The sequence below is a fragment of the Rattus norvegicus genome, chromosome X (genome assembly GCF_036323735.1).
Source record: "Rattus norvegicus strain BN/NHsdMcwi chromosome X, GRCr8, whole genome shotgun sequence".
Lineage (NCBI taxonomy): Eukaryota > Metazoa > Chordata > Mammalia > Rodentia > Muridae > Rattus > Rattus norvegicus.
In genome coordinates, this window is record NC_086039.1 from 74,839,504 (window position 1) to 74,846,232 (window position 6,729).

Consider the following 6,729-nt stretch of genomic DNA (forward strand, 5'->3'; position numbering starts at 1 on the left):
TACTTTAAAATTGATTAAAGCCTACTAATCACCAACGCCTACTCTCCAGCAACTGGAAACACTCCCATAGAATGTGAAGAATGTCATGTGAAGAAATCATTTAGGGTCAACGTGGACATAGGAAATGAGCAAGCTAGAGGAAGAAGGAAGAAGAGGGCACAAACAGAGGAGAGACAAGGCTAAAGCAACAAAAGGCCAAGATCCGCTGGGATGGTGAAGCAGGAAGATCAACAGGTCAAGACCAGGTTCAGCTACACAGCCATTCAAGGCCAGCCTGGGCTATATGGTGAGACTGTTGGGGTTTTTTAAAGGTGTTTTAAGCAAACAAAACCCAAAAGCCCAATAAGATAAGATAAAGTCACACAATAACTAAAAGAATAATAAAATAATAAAGCATAGGGGAACAAAAAGAAAAGTGTAACAGGACCCCAGGCCTTAGCAGGACTCCATGATGATGGAAGAGACATTCAGGCTGTAAGCTCAGCACGTAGACAGCACCACCTGCCAAAATGAAAACAAAGGCCTCATCCATCAAAGTCCACAGTTCTGGGAAAGTCTCTCAGTGTGCTAACCTTGCTTTTTGGCTTCTGTAGTTCTGCTTCTGGACAACTGTTCTTGTTAACTGAAGTATGTCAACCCAGGCCATGGGTTTTGTGCTTAAAAGCTCACCCTGAGAAAGGTTTGGGGCTGCACTAGGATCCTGAACACCCAGTGTGGTCGCTAGCCTGGTAATGAAGACTTTCTATTGGAAGAAATTCAGGTCTGATCAGCTTTCCCTGGTGAATAACCCACAAGGAAAAGAAGAAAGATTAACCAGTAGTGAGGAAATGCATACATAAACTCATATGAATGTGTGAAAAAAACTAAAACCTAAAAACCTATTTTTAAGTTTTTTATGTGTACAGATGTTTTGCCTGCATGTATGTGTGTGCAGAGCGTTCATGCCTAGTGCCTGCAGAGGCCAGAGTGGGGCACTCGATCCTCTGGAAGTGAGTTACATGAGCTGCCCTGTGAGTGCTAGGAACTAAAGTTGGGTCCTCTGCAAGAGCAACAAGTGCTCTAACTGCTGAGCCAATCTCTCTGACCCATAACACAAGGGACAGAAAAAAGATGATGAAATGTTGAAGCTGGCAGTTACATGTACAGGGCAGGCTGAGGGGTCATGGACTCCTGTCTCTCCTATGGCACACACTGGTTTTGAACCTGTTTTGAACTGTCCAATGTCCACCAGAGTTGTCTTCACTTTCTTTTCATACCAAAGGCTTCTACCACACACACTTACCTTTACAGTCTGTGACTTAGGCAGTTTCTCTTCCTCTCCTAAAACTCCTTGGCATGGCTAATGTTCTATCTGCAAGTATCTCCCAAATGAGAAGCAATCATAGTGCTAAAATTGATATGAACAGAGGACCTGTCTTCATATTTTCAAGATCTTGAAAATATTAATCACCCTATTGAAAGGATGCAGATATGACTGTCAAGTAGACTTCTGGAGCTACAAAAACTTGGGGCTTCTCTATCCATGAATGACAGGTAGGTGGTCTAAGCTGACATTAGGCTCCAATTGTCAAACTCCAGGATTTTTCTCAATTGAGCAACCAGGCAGGGTTATTTCTCTCGATATGTTTCCCTGCTTGACTGAGCCACTAGTTGCCTCCACCTTTGCTTGGCAGTGTCTTTTGCTTTCCCCACTCATATACATCATATACAAGCATAAGATCATAACAAAGCCCTATTAACTATAAATATATGCTAATAAACAATTTAAATTTTTTAAATATCAATACTGAAAAAGATCTCCACATACCAGGATGATAATATCTTATTTCCATTTGCATAACGCTTTGAAAGTTACAAGGCATTATAGTTAGCATTAACTGTCAAATTGACACAGCTTAGAGTCATCTCAGGCAAGCCTCAATTGAGGAATGGCTTATATCAAGTTGACCTGAGAAGGTATCAGTGAGGGATTGTCTTGACTATTAATTAGTGCAAGAGGGTTAAGCCCATTGTGGGTGGCACCATCCTTAGGCAAGTGGTCCTAAGCCACCTAAGACAGCTAGCTAACCCTTAGCCTCTGAGTGAACCACAAAGCCAACCAACAAGCATCCACTTTAAGTCCTTTCTTAAGTTCCTGAGCTGACCCTCAGTGACAGATTGTGACCTGAAAGTGTAAGCCAAACCAGCCCTTATTTACCCAGGGTTGCTTTTGGTCCATGTTTATCACAGCAACAGAATGAAACTAGAACACAAGGCTGTGTTATACAGTGCACAGATTTAACTTTAATAATTATGTAGAATAGAGTCACTGTCCTGGGAAGAACCAGCAAGAAAGCACATAGATTTTACTTCCTTATCACCACACCCCCAATTATAAATAAAGACTCCAGATTTTCTCAGAAGTGCCTTATGGGGGTCAGGGGTAATATTCAACTTTAAACATCTTCCTTTGCATATCCAGACTCAATCAAACTTTTCCACAACAGACCTTGGTGAATCCAGAGGTCCAGGCCCAGGTTTAGGAAGTGGTCCTCTTGATGTTTTCTGTGCACACAGTTTCGTTCATCTCTAAATGGATGGAGGCACTTGCTAAGATTGTGTTTGTAAATTGTATTTGATTGTGTTTGTAAGATTGTAAATGCATTGTGCTGTTTGAGGAAAGCTTCTGAAACTCTATTTGGCTATGGCTTCTACTACAAACTTCTCGTCTATAATTCTTAGATTTCTAGTCTGCTGGCCAGCCTTACAGAAGCTCCTAGATTACCGGCCCTTACACTGAGATAATTCAAGGTAAGGGTGGCTTTCAGTGGACAGGTGTGTAGAGCCACAGAGAACCAATGTAGTTGTCCTTAGGACCTTGAGGGAGGTGGTAAAAGTATGACCCTTCCAGTAGACCAGCAGCACTTCACAAAGCTACAAGACATGTGCAGCAAGGGCGCGCACACACACACACACACACACACACACACACACACACACACAGAGTCATCTCTGCTTATAATTGTGTAAACAAGATGCCAATGGCCATCAAGTGATTAACCTTTCAAGCATCAGAATGCTAACAGTAGATTCAGATTTAGCTGAGACCCCACGATGAGAGTATCTTAGGCATGAGAGACATTCTTCAAATGCCCACTCTGAAAGTAATCATGGATGTTTACATCATTCAGGACACAATAAAGGCAAACCTGCATAAATGACTCGAGAGCTAGCAATTGAACAATGAACACATCTCTACTTCCTTTATCAGATCCTTCAGAGTCTCTAGTACACATTTACCTAAAGTGTGCCACAAGTGAAGCCCTCCAATCTGATTATCAACATTACCTGCAACCTTAAGATCTGTAATTTTAACCTCTCCTAAATTAATCACCCTGAGTATGATCTCATTGGCTTCTGATGGTGTGTGGCCACACATTAGTACCCAGACCCAGAGATCAGGCTTAACTCCAAGGGTACTACTAAGTCCATTGCATCTATCTGAGGGCAGCATTCTGGCTGAGATGCTCTCCAACTGGCCCATCTACCCAGCAAGCATCATTTGAACTAGTTTAACCATGCTCTATGTATCCTGGGTTCCCTATTCCAGGATGACATTAAATGTATCATCAACATGAAGATTCCAAACTACCTACAGTCTGTGCCCTCTAACACCAAGGTATCCTAGACCAAGATTTTCCCTCAATCTGACTCCAAAACTCTTAACCTGCTGGACAAGATGTTAATCTTCAAACCCAGCTAGTGGCTCCCAGTGCAGGAAGCCCTGGCTCAACCCTTCCTTTACCTGACATATGGGCCAATGTCCAAGAAGCCCTTCACTCTTCTTGTTTTCTATTTTGGGTTTAGTTTGGCTTGTCTTTGGGAGACAGGGTCTCACTATGTAACAGTAGCTACCCTGGAGCTTCACTATGTTGACCAGGCTGGTTTTGAACTCAGAGATATACCTACCTCAGCCTCCCAAGTGCTAGGATTAAAAGCATACACTATCATGCCCTACTAGTTCACTTTTGACATGGACTTTGATAATGTCTCCAAGATGCAGCTGAAGAAGCTGATTGTCCAAAAGACAGCCTATTTCTAGCCAGTGGCACCAAAGCCTCCCCAAAGGAGAAGACTGCTTCTTGGGACCTGGCACTGCTCCTACATGCTCCTTCTCCATAGTTAGAAAATGAATGTTACTCAAATTCAGACCCTGGCAGCTCAGGTTGGATGTAGGGTGAGCCTGGCTGCCTTTTCTCTTCACCTTACCTCATTATTCAAGGTAAGGCCAGCACATAGTCTACAAAATGCCGTGAGGAGCAGACCAATCCTCAGATGGATACACTGGATTGAAACGGAATCTTCTTCCCACTCCTGTGTAACGTACTTGATATCACTGCACTAGACATCAAATGGGAAATAACCAATCCAAGTCCCCAAACTAAAAGGAATTTCAGGTTTCTACTTAGCAGAGAAGGCAGAATACAAAAGGGGGACAGTGTGAGATGCAGATTTCTTAGATGTCTAGGACCTCAAGGACAATGGACTTACAGTGAGACTACACAGAGCTTAGCCACTGCCAACATTTATGTTCCAAAGTGGCTGTGATTCGGGGTGGGTGCGGCTCCTCATCAGGAAAACCATGTGGCTATATTCACCCAGTGGTGCAAGCAAGGGCCTGCTAGCTGATCTGGCAGCCTGCCACATATCCTAAACCACAGGTAAATAGAACAGCCAACTCCTTTTTTGCAGTGCTAGTGATCAAACCTGAGGCCTTGGACAAGCACTCTACCACTGAGCTATATTCCCAGCCTGGAAAGCCAACCCTGCCTGGGATTAAGCCTTACTCATTACCTATGTCCATCTCAAAATAAAAAGTCTCTGGTGGGGAAAGATCCTTGCTATACAATTCTAGGAGTCCTGGTTTATGCCATTATGTCTGTCTGATCAATATTTTCTTTAATAGATTTTTAAATGTGTGCGGTATATATATGTAGCATTGATTTTTATGCCTCTACTATGTCAGAAACTTCCACCTTCCAGAAGGCTTTTACATGCCCTTCTCAGTCTGTAAACGTCTCCCCAACCCAGAAGCAGGCTTTTTTTGACTTCTATCAGCACAATCTGGCACCTATTGTCAGTTTATGTTAACAGTCTTGAGTCCTAATTTGTGAAGATCCATGCACATTACCAAGAATTTATCTTACCCATCCTAGCATGCTCATTGAGGTGGTCCTACTCATTTTTAATTGTCTAATCCCTAAGTTGTCTGATTCCCAGTGGAGCACTGTGAATATCTACAGTGTGTATGTGCACAGGATCTGCTGGATCTCCCAAATAACTGACTTTACATGATTCTTTTCCCTTCAGACTGTGATTCCTTTAAAGCCAATGAGCTATTTTGTATAGCCATACTAGCTGGACGTCAACCTTTCCCCTTCCACGCCACCAGCATTTTGCCTTACAGCTGTCTCCCGATAGCCATGTTCTAAGATGATACCAGTGACTGCTTTGAGTAGTTTGCTGAAAGCAGTAATGTATAGGCGTTGCCTTTGTGTACCACAAAAGAAATATCAAAAACAAAGGCCAGTCATCCCTGAGAAGAGCTGCTCATTTTCTGCCACTCAGCAGCCTAGAAGGTCTAAGACAGTACTTTTCACCCTGGAGGTTGAATGACCCTTTCACAGGGGTCTTATAGCAGATATCCTGATTATCAGATATTTATGTAAGGACTCGTAACAGTAGCAAATTTACAGTTATGAAGTAGTAACAAATTAATCTTATGGTTGGGTTCACAAAGTGAAGAAGTGTTTTTTAAAGGTCACCGTATTAGGAAGGTTGAGAACCACTGATCTAAGAGAACCATTTAAGGGGCAGGGGGGCGACAGGGAGGGAGGGGAGGGATGACAAGAGTGGAGACCTGGCAAAGTCACATTCGGCTGCAGACCTTCTGCTCATGCCACTGTGTGTTAACCCCAGACCTAATGAGACCTAGCTTGTAGGGTTCCCAGCCAGAACAGGGACTACAACTGCCTGTCATCTGGGTCCAGATGCATCCAGTTTATGGAAGAGTTCATGGAGGTGTACAGATGATGTGTAGCAGAGACAGGCTTTCCCTGCCAAGACAAACATCATGGGCAAAACCGACCAAAGAGCAAAGACCAAGGCTGTCTTCTCCATCCTGGATGCTGCCCTGCCCTGCGGTTCTAGCTGTCTTAGGAAACAACTCATCCACAATGGTGCCACAGGGACCTGAAAGAAAATGTCTCCAGGAAATCCCTGGAAATTGGTTCCAGGAAGATCTGCCCAGGAAGGCATTATCCCCTAGGAAAAGAATGATTTCACAATTCTGATAGCTTAACCTTACAGACAAGTCTACAGATACGTCTTTGCTGTCTGTGTTCTACAAATTGTAACATTGCTACAGGCAAAACAGAGAGTTTTTTCTGTCCTCACTTGTGGCCTAAACTATAAATAAACTCATTTTCTTCTACCAATTCTTGTTTCATGGTTTTGGTTTTTGGTTTTTGGTTTTTGTTTTGATTTTATTTATTTATTTTTTTTTTTTTTGGTAAAACAAATAACTCCACATTCTGCTAGCACCCCTGTGCAATGATATGCAGGTGACAGGCAAAGGCAGAATGAAAAGGAATTTAGTAGCTGGCTTCAGAGAGCATCTCTCTAATTGGCTCTTGTGACCTTTTCCCCTGGAAATGCAGTAAATGATTCAATTACTGTGTGACTTTCAGT

At 42.9% G+C, this 6,729-nt stretch overlaps 1 pseudogene; it reads left to right on the top strand.

Annotated features, from left to right (window-relative positions):
* Positions 1-210: 210 nt before the first annotated feature.
* On the top strand, positions 211-4,081 carry Mapk3-ps2 (mitogen activated protein kinase 3, pseudogene 2; annotated as a pseudogene).
* The last annotated feature ends 2,648 nt before the right edge of the window (positions 4,082-6,729 follow it).